A 19599-nucleotide genomic window follows, 5' to 3' on the forward strand; every position below is an offset into this window, starting at 1 on the left:
ATACTGTCATATTGAGTGTGACAGTATACTGTCATAAAACCCAATTTTTGTATTTGCAAACCTGATTCTAGTAAAACTCACATCTATACAATATTACAGGCAATTTTGGACATAATGCACGTTTGGTTTTGGAGTTATGTTTATATAACTTTAATATATAGTATGACATCTATACTGTTATAATGAGTAAAAAAACTAACTTGTGTCTGTCATAAAACTCAATTTTTGTATTTGCAAACCTTACAAAAACAAATGATTCTAGTAAAACTCACATGGATTCAATATTACAGGCATTTTTAGACATTTTGCATGTTTGGTTTTGGAGTTATGTTTATATAACCTGCTTTCTGAGCCGCCACCTTTGTGGTTTGCGTGTCCCACTGATCCTAGGAGCTATGTTGTCCGGGGGTTTCTATGCCCCCTGGTAGGGTCCCCCAAGACAAACAGGTCCTAGGTGAGGAATCAGACAAAGAGCAGCTCAAAGACCTTTATGAAAAGTACAAATCGAGGACCTAGATATTTTCTCGCCCGGTCACCGTGGCTCCCCTGTGGAGCCAGGCCCAGAGGTGGGGCACGATGGCGAGCGACTGGTGCCCATGGGGCCCAGCTCGAAGAGGCAACGTGGGTCCCCCCTGCAATAGGCTCACCACTCATGGGCTGGGTCATAGAGGTCGGGTGCAGTGTTAGCTGGGTGGAAGCCGAAGGCAGCGCACTTGGCGGTCCGATTATCGGCTACATAAGCTCGCTCTTGGGACGTGGAACGTCACCTCGCGAGGTGGAGAAGTTCCCGGCTAGATAAAGCTGGACTCACTTCGACGCACAGCAAGGGCTCTGGAACCTGTTCTCTCAAGAGGGGTTGGACTCTCTTCCACTCTGGCGTTGCAAGTAATGAGAGGCTGGGTTGGCAATTCTTGTTGCCCCCCGGCTCAAAGCCTGCACGTTGGACTTAACCCAGAAGACGAGATGGTAACTTCCCTCCACTTTCAAGTTGGGTGACGGGTCCTTACTGTTGTTGGTGTTTACGCACCAAACAGCAGCTCAGAGTACCCACTCTTTTTGGATTCCCTTGAGAGTGCTCCCTCGGGTGATTCCTTTGTTCTGCTGGGGGTCTTCAACGCTCATGTTGGCAACGACTTTGAAACCTTGAGAGTCGTGATTGGGAAAAATGGCCACCCGGATCTGAACCCAAGTGGTGCTTTATTATTGGACTTTTGTGCTCGTCACGGATTGTCCATAACAAACACAATGTTCAAACATAAGGGTGTCCATATGTGCACTTGGCACCAGGACACCCTCGGCCGCAGTTCCATGATTGACTTTGTAGTTGTGTCATGGGATTTGCGGCCTCATGTTTTGGACACTCGGGGGAAGAGAGGGGCGAGCTTTCTACCGATCACCACCTGGTGAGCTGGCTCCGATGGTGGGGTAGGATCCCGGACAGACCTGGCAGGCCCAAACGCATTGTGAGAGTCTTTTGGGAATGCCTAGCAGTCTCCTGTCAGAGAGAGTTTCTTTTGCTACCTCCGGAGGAACTTTGAACATGTCACAAAGGAGGTCCTGGACATTGAGTCTGAATGGATCATGTTCCGTGCCTCTCTTGTCAAGCCAGCTGATTGGAGCTGTGGCCGCAAGGTGTTTGGTGCCTGTCGTGGCGGTAATCCTAGAACCCGCTGGTGGCCACCAGCAGTGCGGGATGCCGTCAAGCTGAAGAAAGAGCTTATCTGGTCCTTTTGGCTCATGGGACTCCAGAGGCAGCGGGCATACCGACAGGCCAAGCAGTGCCTGGGGAATCTGTGGTGGGCTCTCCTATTTCTGGGGCTGAGGTTGCCAAGGTAGTTAAAAAGCTCCTCAGTGGCAAGGCCGCGGGGGTGGATGAGCTCCGTCCGGAGTTCCTTAAGGCTCTGGATGCTGTGGGGCTGTTTTAGTTGACAAGACTCTGCAACATCGCATGGACATCAGGGGCGGTACCTCTGGATTGGCAGACCGGGGTGGTGGTTCCTCTCTTTAAGAAGGGGAACCGGAGGGTGTGTTCCAACTATCGTGGATCACACTCCTCAGCCTTCCCGGTAAGGTCTATTCATGTGTACTGGAGAGGAGGAACCTCGGATCCAGGACGAACAGTGTGGTTTTCGTCCTGGTCGTGGAACGGTAGACCAGCTCTATACTCTCGGCAGGGTCCTTGAGTGTGCATGGGAGTTTGTCCAACCAGTCTACATGTGCTTTGTGGACTTGGAGAAGACATTCGACCGTGGCCACCCCGGGAAGTCCTGTGGGGAGTGCTCAGAGAGTATGGGGTATCGGCATGTCTGATTGTGGCGGGTCGCTCCCTGTATGATCAGTGTCAGAGCTTGGTCCGCATTGCCAGCAGTATGTCGGACCCCTTTCCAGTGAGGGTTGGACCGGAGTCCAACCCTCGTGTTGGCTGCCCTTAGTCACCAAATGTGTTCATAAATTTTATGGACAGAATTTCTAGGCGCAGTCATGGCGTTGAGGGGATCCGGTTTGGTGGCTGCAGGATTAGGTCTCTCCTTTTTGCAGATGATGTGGTCCTTATGGCTTTAACTGGCCAGGATCTTCAGCTCTCATTGGATTGGTTCGCAGCCGAGTGTGAAGCGACTGGGATGAGAATCAGCACCTCCAAGTCCGAGGTTCTCGCCCGGGAAAGGGTGGAGTGCCATTTCGAGGTTGGGCAGGAGATCTTGCCCCAAGTGGATGAGTTCAAGTACCTGGACTCTTGTTCATGAGTGAGGGAAGAGTGGATCGTGAGATGCACAGGCTGGCGGCCGAAATGAGTTTTCTCCGCTGGGTGGCGGGTCTCTCCCTTACTGTAAGAATTTTCACCGTTTAATTACAGTAACCTACTGGCAGCTAATGGTTCCAGTATAAAACTGTTTTTCTACAGCACACATACTGTGATTTATCACTACAGTTTATTACTGTAAAAAGTATCACAGTACTGTGCTGTATCAAATATACGCTTCACAGCATAATACTGTCATCTGTTTAGCGGCATTACACTGTTATTTTAGTGTATCTACTGTAATATCCATTAACAGTTAATTACAGTAAAATAATTGTAAGCACTATAGACTGAGCTTTACAGTATAATGCCACTAGAAGTTAATGAGTTGAACTTTTAATTTTTCAAAATCAAAACCCCTGCAATCTGCTGGCATAAAAATGACTGGAGAAATGGCCTTGCAAGATTATGTTTTTATTAACCAATTATTTTAAAGTGCATCAAATACATTCAATGTACATTTAGTGCATTCTTCTTATTTTCAGTAAAGCATTTTAACATTTATAACATGTCCACTTAATTTCTAACTGGAGACAAAACACTGAACACGAGTCCAGTGTTTAGTTGTCGGCTACATAAAGCCCCACTCAAAGTCTGTGAGATGTTTTATAAGGGTGGCTACGTGAGGATTTACAGTTGCTGCCTTTTTCTGGACCAGCTTCCCGGTCTTCTTGGACACCACCTTTCCCTGGCTAGCCTTTGTTCCCCTCTCAGGGTTAACGCCAATGAATCGCCTAAAAAAGAGAGAAAGCATATTAGATATTCTGTTGTGATTGAAGATTACTTGTAGTCGATACAGAACCCCCCTCACATTGTTATTTAGGAATATGCACTGCACAAATATTAATATCAATTTTAGGATATATGTGAGCCTATACCATAACCACAGCTGTAGATGAGTGAATGCTCTAAAACCCATTAAGACAAATTCAGAGAGGAAGACAATGCTAAAGCCTCCCCAACCCCTCTCTCTATTCATGTTTTCTCTCCATCTACGGGACCGTGTATTTACGCTGATGTTTCCTGCTTTCACCCATTTAACATATCGTTACCTGCTCATTACCTATCTTCTCTGCATCCTGGGGTCACACTGGTGCTTCTTACCTTTACCCATTCAACATATCTTTACCTGCACATTACCTACCTTCTCTGCATAGTGTGGTCACGCTGGTGCTTTCTACCTTTACCCATTCAACATATCTTTAACTGCACATTACCTACCTTCTCTATATCCTGGAGTCAAGCTGGTGTTTCCTGCCTTTACTCATTCAACATATCTTTACCTGCACATTACCTACCTTCTCTGTATCCTGGCGTCTAGCTGGTGTTTCCTGCCTTCACCCATTCAACATATCTTTACCTGCACATTACCTACCTTCCCTGCATCCTTGGGTCACACTGGTGCTTCTTTCTTTCACCATACAACATATCTTCACCTGCACATACCTACCTTGTCTGCATGGCCTCGACCACACCTGCGCTTCCTTCTTTCACCCATTCAACATACCTTCACCCGCACATTACCTACCTTCCCTGCATGGTGGGGTCACACTGGTGCTTCCTGCCTTTACCCATTCAACATATCTTCACCCGCACATTACCTACTTGCTCTGCATTCTCGGGTCAAGCTGGTGCTTCCTGCCATCATCCAGTCAACATGTCTTTACCTGCAAATGATCTACTTTTTCTGCATCCTGGGGTCAAACAGGTGCTTCCTTCTTTGACCCAGTCAACATATCTTTACCTGCACATTACCTACCTTCTCTGTATCCTAGAGTCAAACTGGTGCTTCGGTCCCTAATAAGAAGGTCCACAAAGGAACAGAAGAGTCATTGATTTAAGGCACACAATTGGGGAAATGACAAGTCAAATTCCTGAACAGAGGTGAGAAATATAAAATAAAATATCCTAACAGTATTTTAACAGTATCAAGAGGATTTACCTTTGAACAAATTCCAATGTCCGAGGACCTTCCTCTTGGTATTCCAAGTTGAACACATAGTATGTGGCAAGAAGGGCAGCAAGCCCTGAGATTAAGCTAGGTTGGACGCCCTTGCAGATGACATCACCTTCCATGCTGATCATCCAACGTTTTATTGTGACTTTGTCACCAGCAACTGGTACAGTCAAGAAATGCAGTTTATGTTCCTAAACAGTATCCAATATGGGTAGCATTTTAAAAGTATTTGGAATGGCCACCTCACTCGCTCTCTCTTTCCTCTGTTTACATCTAGTCTCCTAAGGCAGTGGTTCTCAAATGGGGGTACGCGTACTCCTGCAGGTACTTGAAGGTATGCCAAGGGGTACGTGAGATTTTTTTTAAATATTCTAAAAATAGCAACAATTCAAAAATCCTTTATAAATATATTTATTGAATAATACTTCGACAAAATATGAATGTAAGTTCATAAACTGAACAACTAATCAAGTAGGCTATTCCATTCATTACCATAAAGCCAGAGTTTCCCCCATGCCATGATGGTTTGACTCTACCTGGCGGTGCCACACGGCACCAACTGTCAATCAACTATCCATGTAGAAAACAATGGAGGCTTGGTTAAAGCGTAGTGGACATGTTCCATAAATATTGATGTTAAAGATTTCTTTTTTTGTGAAGAAATGTTGAGAATGAAGTTCATGAATCCAGATGGATCTCTATTGCAATCCCCAAAGAGGGCACTTTAAGTTGATTACTTCTATGTGTAAAAATCTTTATTTATAATTGAATCACTTGTTTATTTTTCAACAAGTTTTTAGTTATTTTTATATCTTTTTTTCCAAATAGTTCAAGAAAGACCACAACAAATGAGCAATATTTTGCACTGTTATACAATTTAATGAATCAGAAACTGATGACATAGTGTTGTATTTTACTTCTTTATCTCTTTTTTTCAACCAAAAATGCTTTGCTCTGATTAGGGGGTACTTGAATTAAAAAAATGTTCACAGGGGTACATCATTGAAAAAAGGTTGAGAACCACTGTCCTAAGGCAGTGGTTCTCAACCTTTTTTCAGTGCTGTGAACATTTTTTTAATGCAAGTAGACCTCCATGTCTTCATAACAGGAATATCCTGAATTCTCAAGTTGCATATCACAATAGTCATCATCAGTGTTAATAACACAAGAGCTGCTTGGATTTGCTGTTGATCAAGTCAAACTTCGTTCAGTGTAGCCGTAGTGCTTCCTTGACGCGTGCAATGTGAAAGTAGACTTAACTGTAAATCTTTTTTCACATTGACTGAAGGGGCACGTAACTGTCCTACCTTCGGTAATATGACTTTTCAAATGCAGGAGAAGGGCCCGTATATCATCGCACTTCGCGCTACATGAGACATGTAAACCTTCTGCGCTATACATATCAGTCCTACTCTTGCCATATTTATGACGACGGCTGTGAGTTTTGAAGGCTGAGAAGTTGGAAAAAACTCTTGTGCATTTAGGGAAAGCACACTTAAACGATGCATTAGGCATAGAACTATGACTTCGCATGTGTCTAACATACGCAAATACATTGCTGCAAGTCGTAGCACATATGTTGCAAGTTATCATCTTTTATGATGACTATGACAAAAAAGAAGAAAACTTAGCTAGCTAGCATGCGGCGGTACATGCGCGTGGTCAACGATAGTGTCTGTGATGCTGACTGTGACGCTATGTCATTTCGGACTTTATAAATATATATATAAAGTAATTCAAACAGAAAATGACACATCAAGGTACAAGTGACTCTTACCTTGTTATCAAAAACACACGATGCAGTAGGATGGATTTAGCAGGGTCGGCCAGGTGAAATGAAGCTCGGTTGGACGAATTGTGGGCGGACCCAAGAAACAAGTCTGAAAAATACTGAATTACACTGTAGGTTTTACAGTAACTTACTGCTGGTCGATTTTTTTTGAAAAATGCAACAAAATTTACAGTACTTAACTGCATTTAAGAAGAACATGATAGGTTGATTGGCAACACTAAATTGGCCCTAGTGTGTGAATGTGAGTGTGAATGTTGTCTGTCTATCTGTGTTGGCCCTGCGATGAGGTGGCGACTTGTCCAGGGTGTACCCCACCTTCCGCCTGATTGTAGCTGAGATAGGCTCCAGCGCCCCCCGCGACCCCGAAGGGAATAAGCGGTAGAAAATGGATGGATGGATGGAGTATATAACTGTAATTTTATTTTTTATTTTTACAGTAATTTTTTACAGTGAAGGTCATGGGTGTCAAACTCTGGCCCGTGGGCCAAATTTGGCCCAACGTGTAATTTGACTTGGCCCTTGAGGCAATATCAAATTAACACTAAAGCTGGACCTTCGATTATACATTGCGGCAGTGCCGCTACTTCTAATACTTGCCAACCCTCCCGGGAGTGACTCCAGCACTCCACCCGAATTTATTTTTTTTTTCCAGCTAGTCAAACGAGTGCCAGCCCAGTTTCATGTCAGTGCAGCTTCTGCACCCACACACAATTGAATGCAACGCATACTTCATCAACAGCGATACAGGTTACACTGACGGTAGCCAAATAAAAAACTTGAACACTTTTAGAAATATACGCCACACTGTGAATCCACACCAAACAAGAATGACAAACACATTTCGGGAGAACATCCGCACCGTAACACAACATAAACACAACACAACAAATACCCAGAACCCTTTGTAGCACTAAATCTTCCGAGACGCTACAAGGTGTGTGTGTGTGGGGGGGGGGGGGAGGTTTGGTGGTAGCGGGGGTGTATTTTGTAGCGTCCCGAAAGATAGTGCTGCAAAAGATTCTGGGTATTTGTTCTTTTGTGTTTATGTTGTGTTACGGTGCGGATGTTCTCCCGAAAAGTGTTTTTTATTTTTGTTTGGTGTGGGTTCACAGTGTGGCGTATATTTCTAACAGTGTTAAAGTTTTTTATACTGGCACCCTCAGTGTAACCTGTATCGCTGTTGATGAAGTATGCGTTGCATTCATTTGTGTATGCGTGCTGTAGCTGCACATATCTTGTGACTGGGTCTGAATGATGTTAGAATTGGGTGTACGAGATATGACTGTTGAACATCTTGTTCGATAATGAAAGTTGCCTCAGCTCAAAGCCTGAGCCCCGACATTAAAGAACTAGCATCTAAAAAAAGATGCCAGGTATCTGGCTTGGGCACATCAAATTAGATCAGTGTGTTGCAAACTGAGCAGTTTAAAGTCCTGAATGGTTGTTTTATTCATTGTTATTTTATTTTCAAATTTATTAGCCTGTGGATAAAGTTAATGTTGATATTTACCTCAGAAGGCTGCAAATAGAAAAGAGGCATTCAATTTGTATTTAAATTATATTTGATATGCAATTGATATTTTTTAATTATTATTATTATTATTTGAAACTCCATTTTGCATGTCACTATAAAGTTATATAAGCCTTGCTTGTTTAATATTCAATGCAAAACGTGTTTGGGTCCCTATTAAAAGGTTAATTTGTTCAACCTTGGCCCGCGGCTTTGTTCAGTTTTAAACTTTGGCCCACTCTGTATTTGAGTTTGACACCCCTGGTGAAGGTGAAGCTCTGTCATCCTGGAGGCCACGGGGAAGACCCAGGACACATTGGGAACACTATGTCTCCCGGCTGGCCTGGGAACGCCTCGGGATCCCCTGAGAAAAGGTCCTAGGTGAGGGATCAGACAAAGAGCAGCTCAAAGACCTTTATGAAAAGTACAAATCGAGGACCTAGATTTTTTCTCGCCCAGGCGCAGGTCACCGTGGCTCCCCTGTGGAGCCAGGCGCAGAGGTGGGGCACGATGGCGAGCGACTGGTGGCCGGGCCTGTCTCCATGGGGCCCTGCCGGGCTTATTTCGAAGAGGCAACGTGGGTCAACCCTCCAATGGGCTCACCACTCATGGGCCCATTGAGGTCATAGAGGTCGGATGCAGTGTGAACTGGGCGGCAGCCGAAGGCAGGGCACTTGGCAGTCCGATTATCGGCTACATAAGCTCGCTCTTGGGACGTGGAACATCACCTCGCTGGGAGGGAAAGAGCCTGAGCTGGTGCGCGAGGTGAAGAAGTTCCGGCTAGATATAGTTGGACTCACTTCGACGCACAGCAAGGGCTCTGGAACCTGTTCTCTCAAAAGGGGCTGGACTCTCTTCCACTCTGGCGTTGCAAGCAATGAGAGGCTGGGGTGGCAATTGTTGTTGCTCAAAGCCTGCACGTTGGACTTTAACCCAGTAGACGAGATGGTAGCTTCCCTCCGCCTTCGGGTTGGGTGACGGGTCCTGACTGTTGTTTGTGTTTACGCAACAAACAGTAGCTCAGAGTACCCACTCTTTTTGGATTCCCTTGAGGGAGTACTGGAGAGTGCTCCCTCGGGTGATTCCCTTGTTCTGTTGGGGGACTTCAATGCTCATGTTGGCAAGGACAGTGAAACCTGGAGAGTCGTGATTGGGAAAAATGGCCACCCGGATCTGAACCCAAGTGGTGCTTTGTTATTGGACTTTTGTGCTCGTCACGGATTGTCCATAACAAACACAATGTTCAAACATAAGGAAGAACTTTAAACATGTCACGAGGGAGGTGCTGGACATTGAGTCTGAGTGGACCATGTTCCGTGCCTCTCTTGTCGAGCCTGCTGATTGGAGCTGTGGCCGCAAGGTGTTTGGTGCCTGTCGTGGCGGTAATCCTAGAACCCGCTGGTGGCCACCAGCAGGGAGGGATGCCGTCAAGCTGAAGAAAGAGCCTATCGGGTCCTTTTGGCTCATGGGACTCCAGAGGCAGCGGGCATACCGACAGGCCAAGCAGTGCCTGGGGAATCTGTGGTGGACTCTCCTATTTCTGGGGCTTAGGTTGCCTAGGTAGTTAAAAAGCTCCTCTGTGGCAAGGCCCCGGTGGTGGATGAGTTCCTTAAGGCTCTGGATACTGTGGGGCTGTCTTGGTTGACAAGACTCTGCAACATCGCGTGAACATTGGGGGTGGTACCTCTGGATTGGCACACCGGGGTGGTGGTTCCTCTCTTTAAGAAGGGGAACCGGAGGGTGTGTTCCAACTATCGTGAAACACACTCCTCAGCCTTCCCGGTAAGGTCTATTCATGTGTACTGGAGAGGAGGAAACTCGGATCCAGGACGAACAGTGTGGTTTTCATCCTGGTCGTGGAACGGTTGACCAGGTCTATACTCTCGGCAGGGTCCTTGAGTGTGAAGCGACTGGGATGAGAATCAGCACCTCCAAGTCCAAGTCCATGGTTCTCGCGCAGGAAAGGGTCGAGTGCCATCTCCAGGTTGGGGAGGAGATCTTGCACCAAGTGGAGGAGTTCAAGTACCTAGGAGTCTTGTTCACGAGTGAGGATAGAGTGGATCGAGAGATCCACAGGCGGTTTCGGTGCGTCGTCTTCAGTATTGAGGACGCTATATCGATCCGTTGTGGTGAAGAAGGAGCTGAGCCAGAAGGAAAAGCTGTCAATTTACCGTCGATCTACGTTCCCAGCTTTGGGTTATGACCGAAAGGACAAATGGCCGAAATGCGTTTCCTCTGCCGGGTGGTGGGTCTCTACCTTAGAGACAGGGTGAGAAGCTCTGTCATCCGGGAGGAACTCAAAGTAAAGCCGCTGCTCCTCCACATTGAGAGGAGCCATAAGGTGGTTCGGGCATCTGCTCAGGATGCCACCCGAACGCCTCTAGGGAGGTGTGGCAGGAGGCCAAGGGGAAGACCTAGGACACATTGGAAAGACTATGTCCCCGGCTGGCCTGGGAACGCCTCGGAATACCCCGAGAAGAGCTGGACGAAGTGGCTGGGGAGAGGGAAGTCTGGGATTTTCTGCTCAGGCTGCTGCCCCCGCAACCCGACCTCGGATAAGCGGAAGAAAATGGATGGATTTAGAATGACAGTTATACTGTCAGATTGAGTACAAAAACTAACTAAACCTGACACAATATAATGTTTCTAGTAAAACTCACAAAGATACATATCTCCAGGCATTATTAGCCATTTTGCATGTGTGGTTTAGGAGTTATGTTTAAATAAAAAACTGTCAGATTGAGTGTGACAGTAAACTGTCATAGTGAGTAAAACCCTTATTTTGTATTTGCAAACCTTACAAAAACAACTAAATCTAGTTAAACTCACACAGATACAATATTACAGGCATTTTTAGACACAATGCATGTTTGGTTTTAGAATTATGTTTATATAACTTTCATATTTAGTATGACAGTTATACTGTCATATTGAATAAAAACAACAACTAACTTGTGTCTTTGCAAACCTTACAAAATACCATTTTTCTAGTAAAACTAACTAAGATACATGCTCCAGGCATTATTAGCTATTTTGCATGTGTTGTTTGAGTTATGTTTAAATAACTGTCATATTGAGTGTGACAGTATACTGTCATAAAACCCAATTTTTGTATTTGCAACCCTGATGCTAGTAAAACTCACATATATACAATATTACAGGCAGTTTTGGACATAATGGTTTGGTTTTGGAGTTATGTTTATATAACTTTCATATATAGTATGACAGCTAAACTGTTATATTGAGTAAAAAAACTAACTTGTGTTTGTCATAAAACCCAATTTTTGTATTAGCAAACCATACAACTGATTCCAATAAAACTCACATGGATTCAATATTACAGGCATTTTCAGACATTTTGCATGTTTGGTTTAGGAATTATGTTGTAATACATAATACAATACAAATAATTTTTGTGTTTGCAAGCCTTAAAAAAAGCATATGTTTCCAGTAAAACTCCCAAATATGCATTATTTCAGGCATTATTAGCCATTTTTCAGGTGTGGTTTAGGAGTTATGTTTAAATAACTGTCATATTGAGTGTGGCGTTATACTGTCATATTGAGTTAAAAAAATCTAACTTGTGTCTTTGCAAACCTTACAAAAGAAAATGTTTCTAGCAACACTCACAAAGATAATTTTTTTCACGCTATTAGACATGTTTCATGTGTATTTAGGAGTTATAATTAAATAACTTTCATATTGAGTGTTAAAGTTATAATGTCATTATGTGTAAAACCTAATTTTTGTATTTGCAAACCTTACAAAAACAATTGATTCTAGTAAAACTTACATAAATTCAATATTACAGGCATTTTTAGACAATTCACATGTTTGGTTTAAAAATTGTGTTTGAATACATTTGTATTGCTTTTTTCGCATTATCTCAGGATTCTAAGATCATTACTTTCATATTGAGTAAAACACTACTTTTTGTTTTTGCAAACCTTACAAACCCACATGAATACATTATTATAAGCAATTTTAGACATGACACACGTTTGGTTCTGGAGTTATGTTTATATAACTTTTATATCTAGTATGACTCTTATACTGTCATATTGAATAAAAAAAAACTAGCTTGTGTCTTTGCAAACTTTACAAAAGATCATTTTGCTAGTAAAACTAACAAAGATACATGTCTCCAGGCATTATTACCCATTTTGCATGGGTTGTTTAGGAATTATGTTTAAATACATTTTTATTGCTTTTTTCCGCATTATCTCAGGATTCTTAGATCATTACTTTCATATTGAGTAAAAAACTACTTTTTGTTTTTGCAAACCTTACAAACTCACATAAATACATTATTACAGGCATTTTTAGACATGACACATGTTTGGTTTTGGAGTTATGTTTATATAACTTTTATATTTAATATGACTGTTATACTGTCATATTGCATTTAAAAAAAACTAGCTTGTGTCTTTGCAAACTTTACAAAATATCATTTTTCTAGTAAAACTAACAAAGATACATGTCTCCAGGCATTATTAGCCATTTTGCATGGGTTGTTTAGGAATTATCTTCAAATACATTTTTATTGCTTTTTTCGCATTATTTAGGATTCTAAAATCCTTACTTTCATATTGAGGAAAAAACTACTTTTTGTTTTTGCAAACCTTACAAACTCACATAAATACATTATTATAGGCAATTTTAGACATGACACACGTTTGGTTCTGGAGTTATGTTTATATAACTTTTATATTTAGTATGACTGTTATACTGTCTTATTGAATAAAAACAACTAGCTTGTGTCTTTGCAAACTTTACAAAATATACATTTCCTAGTAAAACTAACAAAGATACATGTCTCCAGGCATTATTACCCATTTTGCCTGGGTTGTTTAGGAGTTATGTTTAAATACACTTTTATGGCTTTTTTCGCATTATCTCAGGATTCTAAGATCATTACTTTCATATTGAGTAAAAAACTACTTTTTGTTTTTGCAAACCTTACAAACTCACATTAATACATTAATACAGGCATTTTTAGACATGACACATGTTTGGTTTTGGAGTTATGTTTATATAACTTTCATATTTAGTATGACTGTTATACTGTCATATTGAATAAGAAAATACTAGCTTGTGTCTTTGCAAACTTTACAAAAGATCATTTTTCTAGTAAAACTAACAAAGATACATGTCTCCAGGCATTAATACCCATTTTGCATGGGTTGTTTAGGAATTATGTTTAAATACATTTTTATTGCTTTTTTCGCATTATCTCAGGATTTTAAGATCATTACTTTCATATTGAGTAAAAAACTACTTTTTGTTTTTGCAAACCTTACAAACTCACATTAATACATTATTACAGGCATTTTTAGACATGACACATGTTTGGTTTTGGAGTTATGTTTATATAACTTTCATATTTAGTATGACTGTTATACTGTCATATTGAATAAAAAAAAACTAGCTTGTGTCTTTGCAAACTTTACAAAAGATCATTTTTCTAGTAAAACTAACAAAGATACATGTCTCCAGGCATTATTACCCATTTTGCATTGGTTGTTAAGGAATTATGTTTAAATACATTTTATTGCTTTTTTCGCATTATCTCAGGATTCTAAGATCATTACTTTCATATTGAGTAAAAAACTACTTTTTGTTTTTGCCAACCTTACAAACTCACATAAATACATTATTACAGGCATTTTTAGACATAACACATGTTTGGTTTTGGAGTTATGTTTTGATAACTTTCATATTTAGTAGGACTGTTATAAAGTCATATTGAATAAAAAAAAACTAGCTTGTGTCTTTGCAAACTTTACAAAAGATCATTTTTCTAGTAAAACTAACAAAGATACATGTCTCCAGGCATTATTACCCATTTTGCATTGGTTGTTAAGGAATTATGTTTAAATACATTTTATTGCTTTTTTCGCATTATCTCAGGATTCTAAGATCATTACTTTCATATTGAGTAAAAAACTACTTTTTGTTTTTGCCAACCTTACAAACTCACATAAATACATTATTACAGGCATTTTTAGACATAACACATGTTTGGTTTTGGAGTTATGTTTTGATAACTTTCATATTTAGTAGGACTGTTATAAAGTCATATTGAATAAAAAAAAACTAGCTTTTGTCTTTGATATCTTTACAAAAGATCATTTTTCTAGTAAAACTAACAAAGATACATGTCTCCAGGCATTATTAGCCATTTTGCATGGGTTGTTTAGGAATTATGTTTAAATACATTTTTGTTGCTTTTTTCGCATTATCTCAGGATTCTAAAATCCTTACTTTCATATTGAGGAAAAAACTACTTTTTGTTTTTGCAAACCTTACAAACTCACATAAATACATTATTATAGGTAATTTTAGACATGACACACGTTTGGTTCTGGAGTTATGTTTATATAACTTTCATATGTAGTATGACTGTTATACTGTCTTATTGAATAAAAACAACTAGCTTGTGTCTTTGCAAACTTTACAAAAAATACATTTTCTAGTAAAACTAACAAAGATACATGTCTCCAGGCATTATTACCCATTTTGCCTGGGTTGTTTAGGAGTTATGTTTGAATACATTTTTATTGCTTTTTTCGCATTATCTCAGGATTCTAAGATCATTACTTTCATATTGAGTAAAAAACTACTTTTTGTTTTTGCAAACCTTACAAACTCACATTAATACATTATTACAGGCATTTTTAGACATGACACATGTTTGGTTTTGGAGTTATGTTTATATAACTTTCATATTTAACATGACTGTTATACTGTCATATTGAATAAAAAAAAACTGGCTTGTGTCTTTGCAAACTTTACAAAAGATCATTTTTCCAGTAAAACTAACAAAGATACATGTTTCCAGGCATTATTAGCTATTTTGCATATGTTGTTTAGGAGTAATGTTTAAATACATTTTTATTGCTTTTTTCGCATTATCTCGGGATTTTAAGAACATTACAGTCATATTGAGTAAAAAAAAACTACTTTTTGTGTTTGCAAGATTTAAAAAAGCATGTGTTTCGAGTAAAACGGCCAAGGATGCATTATTTCAGGCATTATTAGCCATTTTTAATGTGTGGTTTGAGTTATGGTTAAATAACTGTCATATACTGTCAGTTATGACATAGTAAGTAAAACCTAATTTATGTATTTGCAAACCTTACAAAATCATTTAAATCTAGTAAAACTCACATGGATTCAATATTACAGACATTTTTAGACCTTTTGCATATTTGGTTTAGGAATTATGTTGGAATCATTTCTTTTAATTTGTTCGTATTTTCTCAGAATTTTAGAACATTACTGTCATATTGAGTAAAAAAATAATTTTTGTGTTTGCAAGCCTTAAAAAAGCATATGTTTCAAGTAAAACTTACAAGAATGCATTATTTCAGGCATTGTTAATCATTTTTCATGTGTAGTTTGAGTTATGTTTAAATAACTGTCATATTGAGTGTGGCAGTTATACTGTCATATTGAGTAAAAAAAAACTAACCTGTCTTTGCAAACCTTACAAAAGAAAATGTTTCTAGTAACACTCACAAAGATACATTTTTTCACGCATTATTAGACATGTTTCATGTGTGGTTAGGAGTTATAAATAAATAATTGTCATATTGAGTGTTACAGTTTTAATGTCATTATGTGTAAAACCTAATTTTTGTATTTGCAAACCTTACAAAAACAATTGATTCTAGTAAAACTTATATAGATTCAATATTACAGGATTTTTTTAGACATTTTACATGTTTGGTTTAAAATTTGTGTTTGAATACATTTGTATTGCTTTTTTCGCATTATCTCAGGATTCTAAGAACATTACTATCATATTGAGTAAAAAACTACTTTTTGTTTTTGCAAACCTTACAAACTCACATAAATACATTATTACAGGCATTTTTAGACATGACACATGTTTGGTTTTGGAGTTATGTTTATATAACTTTCATATTTAGTATGACTGTCATATTGAATAAAAAAAACTAGCTTGTGTCTTTGATATCTTTACAAAAGATCATTTTTTTAAACTAACAACGTTACATGTCTCCCTAGGCATTATTAGCCATTTTGCATGTGTTGTTTAGGAGTTAGGTTTAAGTACATTTTTATTGCTTTTTTCCCATTATCTCAGGGTTCTAAGAACATTACAGTCAAGTAAAAAACTACTTTTTGTGTTTGCAAAATATAAAACTCAGTAAAACTCCCAATGATTCATTATTTCAGGCATTATTAGCCATTTTTTTGTGTGGTTTATGAGTTATGTTTAAATAACTGTCATATTGAGTGTGATTTTGTCATTGTGAGTAAAACCTAATTTTTGTATTTGCAAACCTTACAAAAACAACCGATTCTAGGAAAAGTCACATTGATACAATATTACAGGCATGTTTAGACATATTGCATGTTTGGTTTTGGAGTTATATTTATATAAACTGCTTTCTGAGCCGCCACCTTTGTGGTTTGCTTGTCCCACTGATCCAGGACAAAGAGGTCCTAGGTGAGGGATCAGACAAAGAGCAGCTCAAAGACCTTTATTAAAAGTACAATTGAGGACCTATATTTTTTCTCGCCCGGACGCAGGTCACCGTGGCTCCCCTGTGGAGCCAGGCCCAGAGGTGTGGCACGATGGCGATTGACGGGCCTGTCCCCATGGGGCCCTGCCGTGCTCAGCTCGAAGAGGCAACGTGGATGCCCCCTCCAGGGCTCACCACTCATGGGCTGGGTCATAGAGGGTGCAGTGTGAGCTGGGCGGAAGCCGAAGGCAGGGCACTTGGTGGTCCGATTATCGGCTACATAAGCTCGCTCTTGGGACATGGAACGTCACCTCGCTGGGAGGGAAGGAGCCTGAGCTGGTGCATGAGGTGGAGACGTTCCCGGCTAGATATAGTTGGACTCACAGCAAGGGCTCTGGAACCTGTTCTCTCAGAGGGGCTGGACTGAGCTGAACTTTCATTACTTGCAACGCCAGAGTGGAAGAGATTCCACACTGGCGTTGCAACTAATGAGAGGCTGGGGTGGCAATTATTGTTGCCCCCCGGCTCAAAGCCTGCACGTTGGACTTTAAACCCAATAGACGAGATGGTAGCTTCCTTCAGCCTTCGGGTTGGGTGACGGGTCCTGACTGTTGTTTGTGTTTACACACCAAACAGCAGCTCAGAGTACCAACTCTTTTTGGATTCCCTTGAGGGAGTACTGGAGAGTGCTCCCTCGGGTGATTCCCTTGTTCTGCTGGTGGACTTCAATGCTATGTTGGCAACGACAGTGAAACCTGGAGAGTCGTGATTGGGAAAAATGGCCACCCGGATTCAGATCCGGGTGGCTATTTTTCCCAATCACCCAAGTGGTGCTTTGTTATTGGACTTTTGTGCTTGTCACGGATTGTCCATAACAAACACAATGTTCAAACATAAGGGTGTCCATATGTGCACTTGGCACAAGGACACCCTCGGCCGCATGATTGACTTTGTAGTTGTGTCATGGGATTTGCGGCCTCATGTTTTGGACACTCGGTGAAGAGAGGGGCAGAGCTTTCCACCAACCACCACCTGGTGGTGAGCTGGCTCCGATGTTAGGGGAGGATGCCGGTCAGACCCGGCAGGCCCAAACGCATTGTATGGGTCTGTTGGGAACACCTAGCAGAGTCTCCTGAAGAACTTTGAACATGTCCGGAAGAACTTTGAACATGTCACGAGGGAGGTGCTGGACATTGAGTCTGAGTGGACCATGTTCCGTTCCTCTCTTGTTGAGCCAGCTGATTGAAGCTGTGGCCGCAAGGTGTTTGGTGCCTGTCGTGGCGGTAATCCACCAGCAGTGAGGGATGCTGTCAAGCTGAAGAAAGAGCCACCGGGTCCTTTTGGCTCATGGGACTCCAGAGGCAGTGGGCATACCGACAGGCCAAGCGAGACCTCCTCAGTCCCACCAACACGTCTTCCTATGAGGAAACAGTGCCTGGGAAGTATGTGGTGGGCTCTCCTATTTCTGGGGCTGAGGTTGCCAAGGTAGTTAAAAAGCTCCTCGGTGGAAAGGCCCCGGGGGTGGATGAGCTCCGTCCGGAGTTCCTTAAGGCTCTGGATGCTGTGGGGCAGTCTTGGTTGACAAGACTCTGCAACATTGCGTCTACATCGGGGGCGGTACCTCTGGATTGGCAGACCGGGGTGGTGGTTCCTCTCTTTAAGAAGGGGACCGGAGGGTGTGTTCCAACTATCGTAGATCACACTCCTCAGCCTTCCCGGTAAGGTCTATTCATGTGTAATGGAGAGGAGGAACCTCGGATCCAGGATGAACAGTGTGGTTTTCGTCCTGGTCGTGGAACGGTAGACCAGCTCTATACTCTCGGCAGGGTCCTTGAGTGTGCATGGGAGTTTGCCCAACCAGTCTACATAAGTTTTGTGGACTTGGAGAAGACATTCGACCTTGGCCCCCGGTAAATCCTGTGGGGAGTGCTCAGAGAGTATGGAGTATCGGCATGTCTGATTGTGGCGGGTGTCTCCCTGTATGATCAGTGTCAGAGCTTGGTCCGCATTGCCGGCAGTATGTCGGACCCCTTTCCAGTGAGGGTTGGACTCCGCTAAGGCTGCCCTTTGTCACCGATTCTGTTCATAACTTTAATGGACAGAATATCTAGGCGCAGTCATGGCTTTGAGGATCCCCTCAACGCCATGACTGCGCCTGGTTTGGTGGCTGCAGGATTAGGTCTCTGCTTTTTGCAGATGATGTGGTCCTGATGGCTTCAACTGGCCAAGATCTTCAGCTTTCATTGGATCGGTTCGCAGTGAAGCGAATGGGATGAGAATCAGCACCTCCAAGTCAGAGTCCATGGTTCTCGCCCGGGAAAGGGTGGAGTGCCATCTCGAGGTTTGGAAAGAGATCTTTCCCCAAGTGAAGGAGTTGAAGTACCTAGCAGTCTTGTTCACGAGTGAGGATAGAGTGGATTGTGAGATCTACAGGCGGATCGGTGCGGGGTCTTCAGTAATGAGGACGCTATATCGATCCGTTGTGGTGAAGAAGGAGCTGAGCCAGAAGGAAAAGCTTTCAATTTACCGGTCGATCAACGTTCCCATCCTCACCTATGGTCATGAGCTTTGGGTTATGACCGAAAGGACAAGGTCACGGGTACAAGCGGCCGAAATGAGTTTCATCCGCCGGGTGGTGGGTCTCTCCCTTAGAGATAGGGTGAGAAGCTCTGTCTTCTGGGAGGAACTCAGTGTAAAGCCGCTGCTCCTCCACATTGAGAGGAGCCAGATGAGGTGGTTCGGGCATCTGCTCAGGATGCCACCCGAACGCCTCCCTAGGTCCGAACGGCAGGAGGCCATGGGGAAGACCTAGGATACATTGGAAAGACTATGGCCTGGGAACGCCTCGGGATCCCCCGAGAAGAGCTGGACGAAGTGGCTGGGGAGAGGGAAGTCTGGGCTCTCTGCTTAGGCTGCTGCCCCCGCAACCCGACCTCGGATAAGCGGAAGAAAATGGATGGATTTAGTATGACAGTTATACTGGCATATTGAGTGTGACAGTATACTGTCATAAAACCCAATTTTTGTATTTGCAAACCTGATTCTAGA

This window comes from Entelurus aequoreus, linkage group LG11 (assembly GCF_033978785.1).
Source record: "Entelurus aequoreus isolate RoL-2023_Sb linkage group LG11, RoL_Eaeq_v1.1, whole genome shotgun sequence".
Taxonomy (NCBI): Eukaryota; Metazoa; Chordata; class Actinopteri; order Syngnathiformes; family Syngnathidae; genus Entelurus; species Entelurus aequoreus.